Consider the following 17,341-nt stretch of genomic DNA (forward strand, 5'->3'; position numbering starts at 1 on the left):
TCGTGGATTCCCTAGCTTGCACCCAGGGTGCGCGTCTCTCCCATAGGGGCACCCCAAAGTGGCAAGGAAGCGCCAGGAGGAAGGAGATAGTAGGTTAGGCTTGAGTGGGGATGTTGAGGCAACTTAGGAAGAAAAAAAGTGGCACGTCCGAGGAGGGGGGCCTGGGTCATCCTACAGACAAAAGAGTCTTCCTGACAGCCCCTACGCCAAGCTCAGGGGGCATGAAGTCCCTAGCTTGTACCCATGGTGTGAGTCTAGCCCACGGCGGCACCACAGAGTGACATGAATGCCCCAGGAGGAAGGCCATAGTATGTCAGGATTGAAAGAGGAGGTTGAGGCAGCTCTGGAAGGAAAAAAGATGGCACATCCAAAAGAGGGGCCTGGGTCTTCCCATGGAAGAAAGTGCCTTCCTGGCAGCCACTGCACCAAACCCCGAGGTCTATTCCTGGCTTGCACCCAGGGTGCATGTCTCCTTCACGGGGGTACCCCAAAGCTGCAAGAATGCCCCCAAAGGAAAGCAACTCCACATCAGGCTTGAGTGGGGAGATTGAGGCAGCTCAGGAAGGAAAAACATGGCATGGACGAGGAGGGGGGCCTGGTTTCTCCCACTGATGAAAGTGCCTTCCTGGCAGCCCCTATACCTGGCCTGGGGGGTCGTGGAGTCCCTGGCCATCACCAGGGTGTGTGTCTCGGCCACGGTAGCACCTCAAAGCAGCAAGAAGTCCCCCAGGGTGAAGGCCATGGCCTGTCAGTCTTGAAAAGAGATGTTGAGGCAGTTCCAGAAGGAAAAAAAAACGGGGTAACCGAAGAGGAAGTGCCTCCCCGCCACCCCCTATGCAGGGCCCTAGTGGTCATCGAATCCCTAGCTTGTACCCAAGGTGTGTGTCTCGTTCACAGGGGCACCCCAAAGCTTCAATAATGCCCCAGGAGTAAAACCACAGCACATCAGTCTTGAAAGGTGAGGTGAGGCACTTCTGAAAAAAAAAAAACGGCGCAGCCAAGGAGGGGAGCCTGGGTCCTACCACAAGGGAAAGTGCATTTCCAGCAGTTCCTGTGCCAAGCCTGGGGGTGTTGTGGAGTCCATGACTTTCACCCATGGTGCATGTCTCGCCAATGAGGGCACCCTAAAATGGCAAAACGTCCCCCAAGAGAAGGAGATGGCACGTCAGGCTTGAAAGGGGAGGGTGATGCAGCTCTGGAAGGAAAAAAAAATGGCGCAGCAGAGGATTGGGACCTGGGTTTTCTCACGGACAAAAGCGTCTTCCCAGTAGTCCCTGCGTTGGGCCTGGGGGGTCGTGCAGTCCCTACCTTGTCCCCTGGGTGTGTTTCTCGTACATGGGGGCAAACCAAAGTGGCAAGCATACCCCAAGAGGAAGGCGACAGCATATCAGGCTTGAAAGAAGACGTTGAGGCAGCTCTGGAAGGAAACAAAAAATGGTATGGTCAAGGAAGGGGGCCTGAGTCCTCCCAAAGATGAAATTGCCTTCTCATCAGCCCCTGGGCCAGACCCTGGGGGGTCTTGGAGTCCATAGCTTGCAACCAGGGTGTGTGTCTCACCCATTTGGGCACTCCCAAGTGGCAAGAATGCCTCAGGAGGAAGGCCATGGCACATCAAGTTTGAAAGGGGAGGTTGAGGCACCTATGGAAGGAAAAAAATGGCACACCCAAGGAGAGGGCCTGTGTCTCCTCATGGATGAAAGTGCCTTCCCAGCAGTCCCTGTGCCAGGCCTGGGGGTTGGTGAAATCCCAAGTTTGTACCCAGAGTGCGAGTATCCCCCATGGGAGCATCCCAGAACAGTAAGAATGCCCGAGGAGGAAGGTCACAGCAGGTCAGGCTTCAAAGGGGATGTTGAGGCTGCTCTGGAAGGAAAAAAAATGGTGCAACCGATGAGAAGGGCCTGGGTTCTCCAACGGACAGAAGTGCTTTCCTGGCAGCCCCTGCACCAGCCAGGGTATTTGTGGAGTCTCTAGCTTGCACCTAGGGTGCATGTCTCACCCACAGGGGCACCCCAAAGTGGTAAGAATGCTTCGCGAGGAAAGTGAAGGCACATCATACTTGAAAGGGGAGGTTGAGGCAGCTCAGGAAGGAAAAAAAGCAGCGCAGCCAAGGAGGGGTGCCCAAGGATGAAAGTGCCTTCCCAGCAGCCCCTTCGCCTGGACTGGGGATCGGGTGTGGGTCATGGAGTTCCTGACTTGCACACAGGGTGTGTGTCTCGCCCACTGGGGCACCCCAAAGTGGCAAAAGCATCTGCGCCATGCTTGGTGGGGTCGTGGAGTCCCTGGCTTGCACCCAGAATTCGTGTCCCACCCACGGAGGTATATCAGTGTGGCAAGAAGGCCCCCAGGAGAAGGGGTCCACAGGTCAGGTTTGAAAGGGGAGACTGAGGCAGCTCTGGAAGTAAAAAAATACTTGTGAGGCCATAAAGGGGGGCCTGTGTCCTCCCATGGACGAAAGTGCCTTCCAGCAACTGCTGCGCCAGGGCCGGGGAAGTCATGGAGTCCCTGGCTTGCACCCAAGCTGTGTGTTTCGCTCACGGGGGGGGGGCGCCCAAAAATGGGAAAAAGGCACCCAAGGGAAGGGGGCAGCACGTTAGGCTTCAAAGGGAATGCTGAGGAAGCTCCCGAAGGAAAAAAAAGTGGTGCAACTGAACAGACGGTCCTGGGTCATCCCACAGACGAAAGTGCCTTCCTGGCAACCTTTACGCCAGGCTCAAGGGGTCTTGGGGTCCCTGGCTTGCACCCAGGCTGGGTGTCTCACACAGCAGAGGGGCAACACAAAGCGACAAGGATGCCACAGGAGGAAGGCGACATCACATCAAGCTTGAAAGGGGTGGCTGAGGCAACTCTGTAAGAAAAAAAAAAAAGTGTGTCCAAGGATGGTGGCCTGGGTCATCCCACATACAGAAGTGCCTTCCTGGTAGCTCCTGCGCTGAGCCCGAGGGGTCATGGAGTTCCTAATTTGCACCTAGGGTGCGTGTCTTTCTCACAGGAAACACCCCAAAGCCACAACAAGGCCCCCAAAGGAAAGAGATTGCATGTCATGCTTGAAAGGGGAAGTTGAGTCAGCTTGGGAAGGAAAAAAAAATGGCGCGTGCAAATAGGGGGCCCTGGTCATCCCACGGATGAAAGTGTCTCCTGGCAACCCCTGTGCCAGGCCCAGGAGGTCGTGGAATCCCAAGTTCGTACCGAGGGTGCGTGTCTCACCCACGGGGGCACCCTAAAGCGGCAAGAATGCCCCAGGAGGAAGGCCATGAGGCACGTCCTGCTTGAAAGGGGAAGTTGGGGCAGGTCTGGAAAGAAAAAAAAAGAGCAGGCCAAGGAGGGAGGCCTGGGTCATCGCACGGGTGAAAGTGCCTTCCCAGCAGCCCCTGTGCCTGGACATGGGGGTGGTCGTGGAGTCCTTCACTTGCACCCAGGGTGTGTATCTCACTGGGGCACCCCAAAGTGGCAAGAAGTTTCCCAAGAGAAGGGGATGGCCCGTCAGGCTTGAAAGGGGCGGCTGAGGCAGCTCTGGAAGAAAGAAAGAGATCTCAGCCAAGGAGAGGGGCCTGGGTAATCCCACAGACAAAAGTGCCTTCCCGGCAGCCTCTGCGCCTGGCTTGGGGGCATCATGGAGTCCTTGGCTTGCACCCAGGGTGCGCATCCTGCTCACGGAGGTACATCAGTGTGGCAAGAAGGGCCCCAGAAGGGGACCATGGGTCAGGCTTGAAAGGGGATGTCGAGGGAGCTCTGGAAGGAAAGAAAACAGTGAGGGCTAGGAGGGGGGGCCCAGATCCTCCCACGGATGAAAGTGCCTTCCCTGCAGTCCCTGTTCTCGGGGTGGGTTGTGGAGTCCTTGGCTTGCATCCAGGGTGCTTGTCTCACCCACAGGGGGTACCAGAAAGCAGCAAGAAGGCCCCCGAGGGAAGGGGACAGCACATCAGGCTTGAAAGAGGAGGCTGAGGCAGCTCTGGAAAGAAAAATATGGCACAGCGAAAAGGGGATTCTGGGTCCTACCATGGATGAAGGCACCTACCCCACAGGCCCTGTGCCAGGCCCGGGGTGTCGTGGAGTCCCTAGCTTGCACCCAGTGTGCATGTCTCGCTTATGGGGGCACCCCAAAGCGGCAAGAATGCCCCAGGAGATAGGCCACGGTACCTCAGGCTTGAAAGAGAAGGTTGAGGCAACTCTGGAAGCAAAAAAATGGTATGGCAAAAAAGGTGGGCCTGGGTCCTCCCGTGGATAAAAGTGCCTTCCCGGCAGCCCCTTTGCCAGGCCCAGAGTGTGGTAGAGTTCCTGGCTTGCACTCAGTGTGTGTGTCTCACCCATAGGGGCGCCCAAAAGCAGCAAGGATGCTCCAGGAAAAAAACTGTGTCACATCAGGCTTGAAAGGGGACGTTGAAGCAGCTCTGGAAGGAAAAAAACGGCCCGGCCGAGGAGGGGAGCCTGGGTAGTCCCATGGATAAAAGTGCCTCCTGGTCGCCCCTGTGCCAGACCCCAGGGTGTCGTGGAGTCTCTGGCTTGCACTCAGGGTGTGTGTCTCACTCACATTGGGCACCCCAAAACGGCAAGAAGGCTCCCAAGGGAAAGGGACATTATGTCATGCTTGAAAGGGGTGGTTGAAGCAGCTCTGGAAGGAAAAAAATATGGTGTGGCCACAAAGGGGGCCTGGGTTATACCATTGACAAAAGTGCCATTCTGGCAGCCCCTGAGCCAGGCCCCGGGGGTCATGGAGTCCCTACCTTGCACCCAGGGTGTGTGTCTCGCCCACAGTGGCACGCCAAAGTGGCATGAATTTCCCAGGAGGAAGGCTCCAGCCTATCAGTTTTGAAAGGGAAGGTTTTCCAACTCTGGAAAAAAAATGGCGCGGCCAAGGCGTGGCACCTGGGTCCTTCCATGGCTGAAAGTGCTTTCCAGGCAGCCTTCGTGACTGACCCGGGGGGGCTTTGTGGAGTCCCTGGGTCGTACTCAGGTTGCATGTCTTGCTTACGAGGAGCACCCCAAAGTGGCAAGAATGCCTCCAAGGGAAGGGGAGAGCATATCAGGCATGAAAGGGGAAGTTGAGGCAGATCTGGAAGGAAAAAAAAAAATCTGAGCTGCCAAATAGAGGGGCCTGGATACTCCTAGGACGAAAGTGCATGTCCGGCAGCTGCTGTGCCAGCCCGAGTGGGTCGTGGAGTCCCTTGCTTGCATCCAGGGTGCATGTCAAGCTCACGGGAGGGGGGGGGCACCCAAAAGCGGCAAGAATGCCTCAGGAGGAAAATCATGGCAAGTCAGGCTTGAAAGGGGAGGTTGAGGCAGCTATTGAAGGAAAAAATATGGGGCGTCCAAGGAGGGGGCTTGGGACCTCCCAAGGATGAAAGTCCCTTCCTGGAAGCCCATGCCCTGGGTCCAGGAGTGTCATGGAGTCAGGGTGTTTGTGTTACTCACTGGGGGCACCCCAAAGCGGGAAGAATGCCCCCAAAGGAAGGGGACAGCACATGAGGCTTGAAAGCGGTGGTTGAGGCAGCTCTGGAAGGAAAAAGTAGGGCGTGGCCGGGGAGGGGGTTCCTGAGTCCTCCCGCGGACGAAAGTGCCTTCATGGCAGCCCCTGCACCAGGCCTGGGGTGTCATGGAGTCCCTAGCTTGCACCCAGGGTGTGTGTTTCCCCCACGGGGACACCCCAAAGGGGCAAGGATGCCCCATGAGGAAGTTTATGAAAGGGGAGGTTGAGGCAGCCCTGGAAGGAAAAAAATGGGCACGGCCAAGAAGGAGGGCTTGGCCCCTCCTACAGATGAAAGTGCCACTCCGGCAGCCTCTGCGCTGGGCAGGGGATTATTGAGTCCCTGTCGTGCACCCAGTGTGCGTGTCTTGTCCACGGGGGCACCCCAAAGCTGCAAGAATGCCCCAGGGGGAAAGTCAGGGCACGTCAGGCTTGAAAGGAAAGACTGAGGCAGCTATTGAAGGAAAAAAAAAATGGCTCGGCTGAGAAGAGGGGGCCTGAAGTCCCTGAAGGGATGGAATCAGTGCTCTAGGATTTCAGGGGGATGTTGAGGCAGTATATGAAAAAAAGTGGCGAGGGCGAGGAGGTGGCTGCAGTCATCAAGCGGAGGCCAGTGCCTTTCCCTCATGCACCAGGTCTGATCCAGGGAAATCATGGAGTCTTGGGCTTTTACCGAGAAAACATGTCTCTCCCCAAAAGAGCAACTCAAGGCTACAAAAATCCCTGATGGGAACAAGCCTCTAGAGTTTCAGGGGGACGTTGAGGCAGGCCAATAAGTAAAGTGGCAAGTCAGAAGAGGCGGCTGGGGTCATCCAGCAGTGGCCAGTGCCTTCCTGGCACGCCCCACACCTGACACGGGTCCCCACCCAGCAGCTATCTCATCATGGGGGTTCCCCAGGATGGCCAGCAGTCACCTGGGAAACAGAGACAGGACCCTAGGGTTTCAGAGGGATGTTGAGGGAGGCCAAGAAATAAAGTGGCGAAGGCGTGCAGGAGGCTGGGGTCATCCAGCAGAAGCCAGTGCCTTCCCGGCATGCACCAGGTCTGACCTAAGGGTGCGGTGGAGTCCCGGGCTCCCCCCCAGGAGGCTTGTCTCTCCCCAGGAAGGCACCCCAAGGCAACAAGAAGTCTCCTGGGGGACAGAGACAGGTCCCTAGTGTTTCAGGGGGAGGTTGAGACAGGCCAAGAAAGAAAGTGGCGAGGCAGAAGCGGTGGCTGGGCTCATCCAGTGAAGACCAGTGCTTTCCCAGCATGCCCTAGGCCAGACCCAGGGTGGTCGTGGAGTCCTGAGTTCCCACCTAGGATGGGTGTCTCTCATCAGTGGGTCACCATAAATAGCAATAAGTCCCCCAGGGCATGAAGACAGGCTTCTAGGGTTTCAGGGGGCCGTTGAGGCAGGCCACAAAAAAAAAGCGGCAAATGGTGTAGAGGCAGCTATGGTCATCCAGTGGAGGCCAGTGCCTTCCTGCCATGCCTCAGGCCTGACCCAGGGGTGTGGTGGAGTTCCGGGCTCCCACCCAGGATGCATGTCTCTTTCCAGGAGGGCACCCCAAGGTGGCAAGAATTCCCCCAGGGGACGGAGACAGGACCCTAGTGTTTCAGGGGAAGATTGAGGCAGACCAAGAAAAAAAAAAGCAGCAAGGGGGAGGAGGTGGTTGAGGTCATCCAGCAGAGGGAAGTGCCTTCCCGGCATGCCACCAGCCCTACCTGTGGAGTTTCTGGCTCCCACCCAGGGAGCATGTCTCTCCCCAGGAGCGTAACCCAAGGTGGCAGGAATTGCCCTGGGAAACAAGAATTGGCCCCTAGGGTTTCAGGGGGACATTGAGGCAGGCCAATAAAAAAAAGTTGAGAGGCAGAAGAGGCAACTGTGGCCATGGAGTGGAGGCCACTGCCTTCCCTGCATGACCCAGTCCTGTCTTAGAAGGGTTGTGGAGTCCCAGGCTCTCACCCAGGGAGCATGACTCTCATCAGGGGCCACCCCAAGATGGCAAGAAGTCCCCCAGTGACATAGATAGGACCCTAGGGTTTCAGGGGGACATTGAGGCAGGCCAAGGAAAAAAGTGACGAGAGTGAAGAGGTCGCTGGGGTTGTCAAGCGGAGGCCATTGCCTTCCTGGCATGCCCCAGGCCTGACACAGGGGGGTTGGGCGGTCCTGGCCTGCCATCCAGGGAGCATGTTTCTCCACAGAAGGGCACCCCAAGGCGACAATAATTCCCTCAGAGGACGGGGACAGGCCCCTAGGATTTCACGGGGAGGTTGAGGCGGGCCAAGAAAAAGCAGCAAGGGCGTGGAGAGGCCTGGGTCATCCAGCGGAGTCCAGTGCCCCCCGGCATGCCCCAGGCTCGACCCAGGGGAATTATGAAGTCCTGTGCTTTTACCGAGAAAACGTGTCTGTCCCAGGAGGAAACCTCAAGGTGACAAAAGTTTCCCTAGGGGATGGAGACAGGCTCCTAGGGTCTCAGGGGGATGTTGAGGCAGTCCAAGAAAAAAAGCGGTGAGACACAAGAGGTGGCTAGGGTCATCCAGCAGAAGCCACTGCCTTCCCAGCATGCCACAGACCTGACACAGGGGTTTGTGGAGTCCTGGGCTCCCTTCCAGAGAGCAAGTCTTTCACCAGGGTGGCACCACAAGATGGCTGTTAGTCCCCCGGGGGATGAAGACAGCCCCCTAGGGTGTCAGGGAGACATTGAGACAGGTCAAGGAAAAAAGCGACGAGAGTGAAGCGGTTGCTGGGGTTGTCAAGCGGAGGCCATTGCCTTCCCGGCATGCCCCAGGCCTGACACAGGGGGGTTGTGCGGTCCTGGCCTGCCATCCAGGGAGCATGTCTCTCCACAGAAGGGCACCCCAAGGCGACAAGAATTCCCTCAGAGGATGGGGAAAGGCCCCTAGGGTTTCGGTGGGACGTTGAGGCAGGCCGAGAAAAACAGTAGCGAGGCAGAAGAGGCGGCTGTGGTCATCCAGGAGGCCAGTGCCTTCCCAGCATGCACCAGGCCCGACACAGGGTCGTCGTGGAATCCTGGGCTCCAACCCAGGGATTGTGTCTCTCATCAGGGGTCACCCCAAGATGGCAAGCCTGGGAAAAAAGTGGTGAGATCGAGGAGACTGGGGTCCTGCCTGGAGGCCAGTGCCTTTCCAGCAACTTCTGTGCTGGGCCCAAGGTGGTCGTGGAGTTTCTGGCTTGCATCCAGGGTGTGTGTCTCACCCAAGGGTGCACCCAAAGCGGCTAGAATTTTCCCGGGGAAGGCAACAGGACACTAGGCTTGCAGGCTTGCAGGGGGACATTGAGGCAGACAGGGAAATACAGGCAGCGAGGCCAAAGCAGAGGCTGGGGTCGTCACCTGCAGGCCAGTGCCTTTCCAGCAGGTGTTGCGGCAGACCCGGGGGTCTATGGAGTCCCTGGTTCCCACCCCAGGGTGCACTGGGGACACCCCAAAGCAGCAAGAAGTCCCCCTGGGTGATGGGGACAAGAGGACAGGCTTGCAGGCTTTCAGGGGGATGTTGAGGCAGTCCAGGAGAAAAAAAGTGGTGAGACCAAAGAAGAGACTGGGGTCATCCTCCGGAGGCCAGTGCCTTCCTGGCAGGCCCTGCGCTGGACCCAGTGGGCTGTGGAGTCCCTGGCTCCACAGGGGCAAGAAGTCCCCTGGGTGACAGGGACAGGAGGCTAGACTTGCAGGCTTTCAGGAGGCCGTTGAGGCAGGCCGGGGGTAAAAAGCAGTGAGGCTGAAGAGGAGGCTGGGGTGCTCCTTCAGAAGCCAGTACCTTCCTGGCAGGCCCTGTGCCAGATACAGGGGGACTGAGGAGTCCCTGGCTCCCACCCCAGGGTGCGTAGGAGGCACTCAAATGCGGTAGCAAGAAGTTCCCCTGGGTGATAGGGCCAGGATGCCAGACTCGCAGGCTTTCACGGGGACTTTGAGGCAGGCCCAGGAAAAAAAAGCAGCGAGGCCGAGGAGCAGGCTGGGGTCCTCCTGCGGAGGTGAGTGCTTCCCCTATAGGCTCTGTGCCAGACTGAGGGGGTGGTGGAGGCCCTGGCTCCCATCCCAGGGTGCATGGGGGCACCCCAAAGTGATAAGAAGTCCCTCCGGTTGACAGGGATACGATGTAAGACTTCCAGGCTTTCAGGGGTACATTGAGGCAGGCCCAGGGAAAAAGAAGAGAAGGCTGGGGTCCTTCCCCTGAGGACAGTGCCTTCCTGGTAGGCCCTGCACCTGACCCACGGGGGCTACGGAGTCCCTGGCTCCCGAACTAGGGTGCGTGGGAGTACCCCGAAGTGGCAAGAAGTCCACCCGGGTGATGGAGTCAGGACGCCAGGCTTGCCGGCTTTCAGGGGAACGTTGAGGCAGGCCGGGGGAAAAAAAGGTGTGTGGCCAAAGAGGTGGCTGGGGTCGTCCCTTGGAGGACAGTGCCTTCCCAGCAGGCCCTGCACGGGACCTGGAGGGGACATGGAGTCCCTGGCTCCCACCCCAGAGTGTGTGGGGGGCACCACAAAGTGGCAAGAAGTCACCCCGTGTGACAGGGACAGGACGCCAGGGTTTCAGGCTTTCAGGTGGATGCTGAGGCAGGCTGGGGTAAAAAGCAGCCAGGCCGAAGAAGAGGCTGGGACTCTCCCCCTGAGGGCAGTGTCTTCCCGACAGGCACTGCGCTGGCTCTGGGGGTGCTGTGGAATCCCTGAACACCCCTAAGGGTGGGTTGGGGGCACCCCAAAGTGGCAAGAAGATCCCCCCTCCCCCCGGTGACAGGAACAGGACGCCAGACTTGCAGGCTTTCAGGGGGACGTTGAGGCAGGCCAGGGCAAAAAAGCAGCAAGGCCGAAAAGGTGGCTGGGGTCCTCCCCTGGAGGCCAGTGCCTTTTTGGCAGGCCCTGCACCTGACCTGGGGGGGCCGTCGAGTTCCTGGGTTGCACCCAGGGTGCGTGTCTCTCCCATGGGGGGCACCCCAAGGTGGCAAGAAGTCCCCGAGGAAATGATGAAAGGATGCCAGGCTTGCAGTGGGACATTGAAGCAGCCTGGGGAAAAAAGCAATGAGGCCAAGGAGGAGGCTGGTGTCCTCTCCCGGAGGCCAGTGACTTCCTGGCAGCCACTGAGCCATGCCTCTTCTACTTCGCTGTTGTTTTCTTTTTCTTGGCCTGTCTCACAGTCCTCCTGAAATCCTAGGGGCCTGTCTTTGTTTCCAGGGAAACTTCTTGCTGCTTCAGGGTGCTCTTCTGGGGAGAGACATGCATCCTGGGTGGGAGCTCAGGACTCCACGACCTTCTTGGTTCGGGCCTGGGGGATGCCGGGAAGGCATTGGCCTCTGCTGGATGATCTCAGCCTCCTCTTCTGCCTCGCTGCTTTTCTTTATGGCCTGCCTCAATGTCCCCCTGAAATCCTAGGGGCCTGTCTCTGTCCTCCGAAGAATTTCTTGCCGTCTTGGGGTGCCCCCTTGAGGAGAGACATGCTCCCTGGGTGGGTACCCGGGATCCACGAATTCCCTGGGTAGGCCAGGGTATGCTAGGAAGGCACTGACCTCTGCTGGATAAACCCAGTTGCCTCTTTTGCCTAGCCGCTTGTTTCCTCGGCCTGCCTCATCGTCCCGCTGAAACCCTAGGGGCAATCTCCATCCCCCGGACGACTTCTTGCCGCCTTGGGGTGCCCCCTTGGGGACAGCCACATCCTGGGTGGGAGCCCAGGGCTCCACAGTTCTTTCTGGGTTGGGACTGGGGCATGCCGAGAAGGCACTGGCCTCCTCTGGACGACCTCAGCCGCCTCTTCTGTTTCGCCGCTTTTCTTCTTGGCCTGCCTCAACGTCCCCCTGAAACCCTAGGAGCCTCTCTCCCTCCCCCAAGGGACTTCTTGCAGTCTTGTGGTAACCCCCTGATGAGAAACATGCTGCCTGGGTGGGAACTGGGGACTCCACAGCCCCCCCGTGTCGGGCTTGGGGCCTGACGAGAAGGCACTGGCCTCCGCTGGATGAACCCAGCCATTTCTTGTGCCTCGCCGCTTTTTTCTTGGCCTGCCTTAACGTCCCCCTGAAACCCTAGGAGCCTATCTCCGTCCCCCAGGGGACTTCTTGCCTCCTTGGAGTGTCCTCCTGGAGAGAGGCATGCATTCTGGCTGGGAGCCCTGCACTCCACGACCCGCCTGGGTCTGGCCTGGGGCATGCTGGGAAGGCACCGACCTCCGCTGGATGACCTGAGTCTCCTCTTCTGCCTCGCCGCTTGTTTTCTTGGCTTGCCTCAATGTCCACCTGAAACCTTAGAGGCCTGTCCTTGCCTCCCAGGGGACTTCTTGCTGCCTTGGGATGTCCTCCTGGGGAGGGACAGGCTTCCTGGGTGGGAGCCTAAGACTCTCCACCCGCTCTGGGTCTGACCTGGGTCATGCCAGGAAGGCACTGGCCTCCCCGGATGATCCCAGCGTCCTCACACTCGCTGCTTTTTTTCTTGCCCTGCCTCAACATCCCCCTAAAACCCTAGGGGCCTGTCTACATCCCAAGGGGAACTTCTCCTTGGCGTGTTTTCTTGGGGAAAGACAGGCATCTTTCCTGGGAACCCAGGACTTCATGATTCCCCTGGGTCAGGCTTGAGGCATGTTGGTAGTTGGGCCAGTGCCTACTGGCCTGGCCTACCCTGGAAGACCACAGCCTTCTCTTTTGCCTCGCCACTTTTTGTTTTATTGGCCTGCCTCAACACCCCCCTGAAACCCTAGGGGCCTGTCTCTAGCCCTCAAAGGATTTTTGTGGTCTTGGGGTGCCCCCTGTAGGAAAGACATGCTCACTGAATGGGATCCCGGGACTCCATCACCCCACTTGGTAGGCCTGGGGCATGCCTAGAAGGCACTGAGGTCCTCTGGATGGCCACAGCTGCCTCTTCTGCCTGGCGGCTTTTTCTCTTGGCCTGCCTCAACTTCACCCTGAAACCCTAGGGGCTTGGCCTCTTCCCCTGGGGGACTTCCTGCTGCCTTGGTGAGAGACATGTTTCTTGGGTGGGAGCCCAGGGCTCCACCACTCCTCCTGGGTCAAGCCTAGGGTACACCGGGATGTCACTGGCCTCTGCTAGATAACCCAAGCTGTCTCTTCTGCCTCGCCACTTTTTTTTCCCCAGGCCAGCCATAATGTCCCCTGAAACCCTGGGGGCCTGTCTCTGTTCCCTGGGGGACTTCTTGCCATCTTGGGGTGACCTCTTGGTCAGGTAATGTTCACCTGTGCCACACTTTCAGGAGCCTAGTAAGTGGCAGGTGAGTAAACACCAGCTAAGTGCCTGTGACTCCACCCTCTTTCCTCCCACTCAAGTGGCATTATAAGCATAACCTTACATTTAATCTACTTTATGCATATTCTTATTCTCATAACATTTCTGACAACAGCCCTCAAAACCATATAAGACTGGGTTACAGAACACACGGGAAACGCTGGGGTAGCAGGTTTCACTTGGTTTATTTCAATGTGAAATGAAGGTGTGATGGTTTAAAAACAAGAAAAAGTTGTTTATCAGTGTGGGGTTTCTACACTTGCTAGCTCATGCTCACTTCCCTTGAAACAAGGTATCTGGACAGACCAGATTTGTAAGTAGTTCTTTGTAAAACACCAGGAAGAAGCCCCAGTCAGACACATCTCCCTCGGGCACACAGGGCGGCAACCTCCTCCTCCATGTTGGGCTCTGACAGCAGGCAAGGGAAGGAGCACAGGGAGTGGGGGACAGGGAGAAGCCTGGTGCCTTAGGGATCCCCAAACATCTCAGAGCTAGTCTCTGTAGAATGGGCTGTGTGGCAAGGACCAGGTAGGGAGCTGGACTCCACAGAGAGGTGACAATCACTCCTGTGTCTCTAAATTTCTCCCAGGATCCATGATACAGGTCTGGTTTCCCCAAAGCCCTTCACCTACCTTACCCCTACTGTGTATTAGGCAGCTTGGGTCAAAATGAGAGAATAATACATTCAGATTGTAGCCTCTGAGTATTCTCATCTGGTGTGCAGAAAGTAGGGAGGCAAGTCAGGGCCTGTGGTGGTGCCTCTTTCTGTGCCTGGGGGTAGGCAGGCCAGAGTTGGGTACATGAATGTCTGTGGGACCACCACTGCTGACTCCCTCCCCTTCAGGCACAGCTACAGCCAGGCCAGGCCTATCATGATTAATAAAACCGTTGTAGCTCTCATCCTATCACAAAACTAATGTGCACCCAACCCCAGCCCTACACAGATTTCTGGCTTCCTATCCAAGGACACAGAAAAGCCTCTTAACTTTTCTACTTAAAACCCAGATTTTAAGCAAGATTTGTTCTGGGGATAGTGGCAGCAAAAGCAGCAGCCAGATGTATGTACGCCAGATATATACACTCATAGGCATAGGCATATTCCGCACTTGCTGGAGGATGAGAGGACTGACAGCCACCTGTTTCCCAGCTGCTAGCTGATGTCCACACACTCCATTAATGTATCTTTATTTAGGGCTCTGCATCATGTATTCATTTAGCAAACACACCTTTTGGGGGGCATCATTAATTGCAACACCAGCCTTCACTTGTTCTGAAGGCAGTCAGGAGGGATCTGGTCAGCTCTTAATCCTGTAGGACAAAAGTGCTGTCCTCCTGCCAGCACTCACATCCAGCAGCACCATCTCGGGATTTTTTTTAGACACGAGCCTCCTGGAGTAGTAGGCATGGCGTGACAGGCTCAAGGCCATGGGCAAGTGACTGTTGGAGAAGCAGCACAGGGCAGGTGCATCTGTGGGTAGTGCCATAACACACCAAGGTAGCCACAGCCCCTATCCCCTACAGCCCCAGCCCAGATGGCATTCAAATCTTCCCAGATGGTATCGGGGTGCCCGATGCCCATCACTCACCCGCTCATTAGCGCTGACTTGTGTTGATTACTCAGGGACTAAGGAGAGGGAGTGGGGAATGTAGATCCAGGGTGGGCACCTCACAGCCATATTCCACCTGACTGCAGGCCAGCAAGCAAGTCCAAGCATCACAGCTGTAGACATTTGGCCTCATCACCTCTGGCTGCTCTTTCTTTCTTTCTTTCTTTTTTTTTTTTTGTATACACATTAATTTCATAAGATGTTTATTTGCATACACAAGTTATTGTAAAAAAGAATAGACATTAAGTAAAATGGGTAAAAATTAGCAAAGATAATGTTAGACACATGCATTTGCAGTTTCTATTCAGAATGCAAGCATAACTACAAACCATGCCTGTGTTTCTGGATAAAATAAAATATAGCCACGCTAAATTTAGGTCAATCTCATTTTCTCATTCTCAGGCAACAACAACCAAACACAAGTAAACAAAAAATATCAACACACATCTTGCAGAGAAAGAGGGGGAAAGCCACTGATCTGGGGAAGGGAAAAACTACAAAGGCTCATCATTCACATGTAACTTACTGAGTTAGGCGTTTTTGGTTTTTTACACCTTAACGCAGAGAATGGAAAGTGTCGTTAAACAAATCAGTCCATCCATCTCTAGTTTAAAGTTGTCCTTTCTCCTAGAACCTCACAGTCCTACCATTTTAACAAGTTAGCTCCAAATTGCTGGAAGAAAAGTCCTTTATGCTTTTCCGTAAAAAGCTACTCTCTTCAAATCAGCTCCAAATTCAGAAGGCAGAAGGTTTGTTCTTCCAGGATCTCCAGGTATTCCATTTATCTTAGCACAACGCTGTATACAATAATTATCATTGTTATTATCCTTAACAATTAATACCAGAGTTTGTATAGCATTTAAATTTTACAATTTGTAAGCAAAGTTATCACATGTTAGCTATGAATGGAAGTTTAACATACATTTCCATTTTTCACTATCATGCCCCTTGAACATAAAAGAAATTATTCTCTAATTTCATCTCAGTAGCATTGTGTTATGTCAATAGCAGTGAGGAATAATCCCCAAACACCATTCTCTTGCCTTGTTAAACATACATTTTTTTCTTTCTTTTCTCATCATCTGTTTGAAAATGGAGAAAAATCACCTATCACAGCAGATTGAATACTACTAGGCTTAAGGTATATCAATGTTGATATTGGTGTCTTATTGTAGTCCTAAGCCACTATTTTTTAAGGAATCAAATATTGATGGTTAAGGCATTTTTTTGTTTTGTTTTGTTTTGTTTTGTTTTGAGACGGAGTCTTGCTCTATGGCCCAGGCTGGAGTGCAGTGGCCAGATCTCAGCTCACTGCAAGTTCCACCTCCCGGGTTTACGCCATTCTACTGCCTCAGCTTCCCGAGTAGCTGGGACTACAGGCGCCCGCCACCTCGCCCGGCTAGTTTTTTGTACTTTTTAGTAGAGATGGGGTTTCATGGTGTTAGCCAGGATGGTCTCGATCTCCTGACCTCGTGATCCACCCGTCTCGGCCTCCCAACGTGCTGGGATTACAGGCTTGAGCCACCGCGCCCGGCCGGTTAAGGCATTTTTTTAACAATCCAAAAGGTTTAATGCTAATATAAGGTAATCTTCGTGTGTAGTGATGTATAGATTAATAATCCCCCTTAAATATATCTCCCTCTTCAAATTTAAAGCCATAATTACAGGATTTCATTTCATGCATTTTATGTCATTTGGATCTTATAACTTCTTGAGCCCTGTAATAAATTCACAATAGTTTTTGTTCACATCAAATAACATCCAATTCGTCAACATTTATCTTTTATTTTTCTGGGATTGCTCACCTACGTTCATTAAGTTGAATTTTGGAGGCCTTGATGTAATACTTTTGCATAATGTTTTAAGATAATCTTTTTGCCTTCATTATTTTCTTTCTTTTTTTTTTAAATTATACTTTAAGTTCTAGGGTACATGTGCATAACGTGCAGGTTTGTTACATATGAATACTTGTGCCATGTTGGTGTGCTGCACCCATCAACTCGTCAGCACCCATCAATTCATCATTTATATCAGGTATAACTCCCAGTGCAATCCCTCCCTCCTCCCCCTCCCCATGATAGGCCCTGATGTGTGATGTACCCCTTCCCGAGTCCAAGTGATGTCATTGTTCAGTTCCCACCTATGAGTGAGAATATGCGGTGTTTGGTTTTCTCTTCTTGTGATAGTTTGCTAAGAATGATGGTTTCCAGCTGCATCCATGTCCCCACAAAGGACACAAACTCATCCTTTTTTATGGCTGCTTAATATTCCATGGTGTATATGTGCCACATTTTCTTAATGCGGTCTGTCACAGATGGACATTTGGGTTGATTCCAAGTCTTTGCTATTGTGAATAGTGCTGCAATAAACATATGTGTGCATGTGTCTTTATAGCAGCATGATTTATAATCCTTTGGGCATATGCCCAGTAGTGGGATGTCTGGGTCATATGGTACATCTAGTTCTAGATCATTGAGGAATAGCCATACTGTTTTCCATAATGGTTGAACTAGTTTACAATCCCACCAGCAGTGTAAAAGTGTTCCTATTTCTCCACATCCTCTCCAACACCTGTTGTTTCCTGACTTTTTAATGATTGCCATTCTAACTGGTGTGAGATGGTATCTCATTGTGGTTTTGATTTGCATTTCTCTGATGGTGAGTGATGATGAGCATTTTTTCATGTGTCTGTTGGCTGTATGAATGTCTTCTTTTGAGAAATGTCTGTTCATATCCTTTGCCCACTTTTTGATGGGGTTGTTTGTTTTTTTCTTGTAAATTTGTTTGAGTTCTTTGTAGATTCTGGATATCAGCCCTTTGTCAGATGAGTAGATTGCAAAAATTTTCTCCCATTCTGTAGGTTCCCTGTTCACTCTGATGGTAGTTTCCTTTGCTGTGCAGAAGCTCTTTAGTTTAATTAGATCCGATTTATCACTTTTGGCTTTTGTTGCCGTTGCTTTTGGTGTTTTAGACATGAAGTCCTTGCCCATGCCTATGTCCTGAATGGTATTACCTAGGTTTTCTTCTAGGGTTTTTATGGCATTAGGTCTA

The sequence above is a fragment of the Trachypithecus francoisi genome, unplaced genomic scaffold, assembly GCF_009764315.1.
Source record: "Trachypithecus francoisi isolate TF-2019V2 unplaced genomic scaffold, Tfra_2.0 Lachesis_group9, whole genome shotgun sequence".
In the NCBI taxonomy this organism is placed as follows: Eukaryota; Metazoa; Chordata; class Mammalia; order Primates; family Cercopithecidae; genus Trachypithecus; species Trachypithecus francoisi.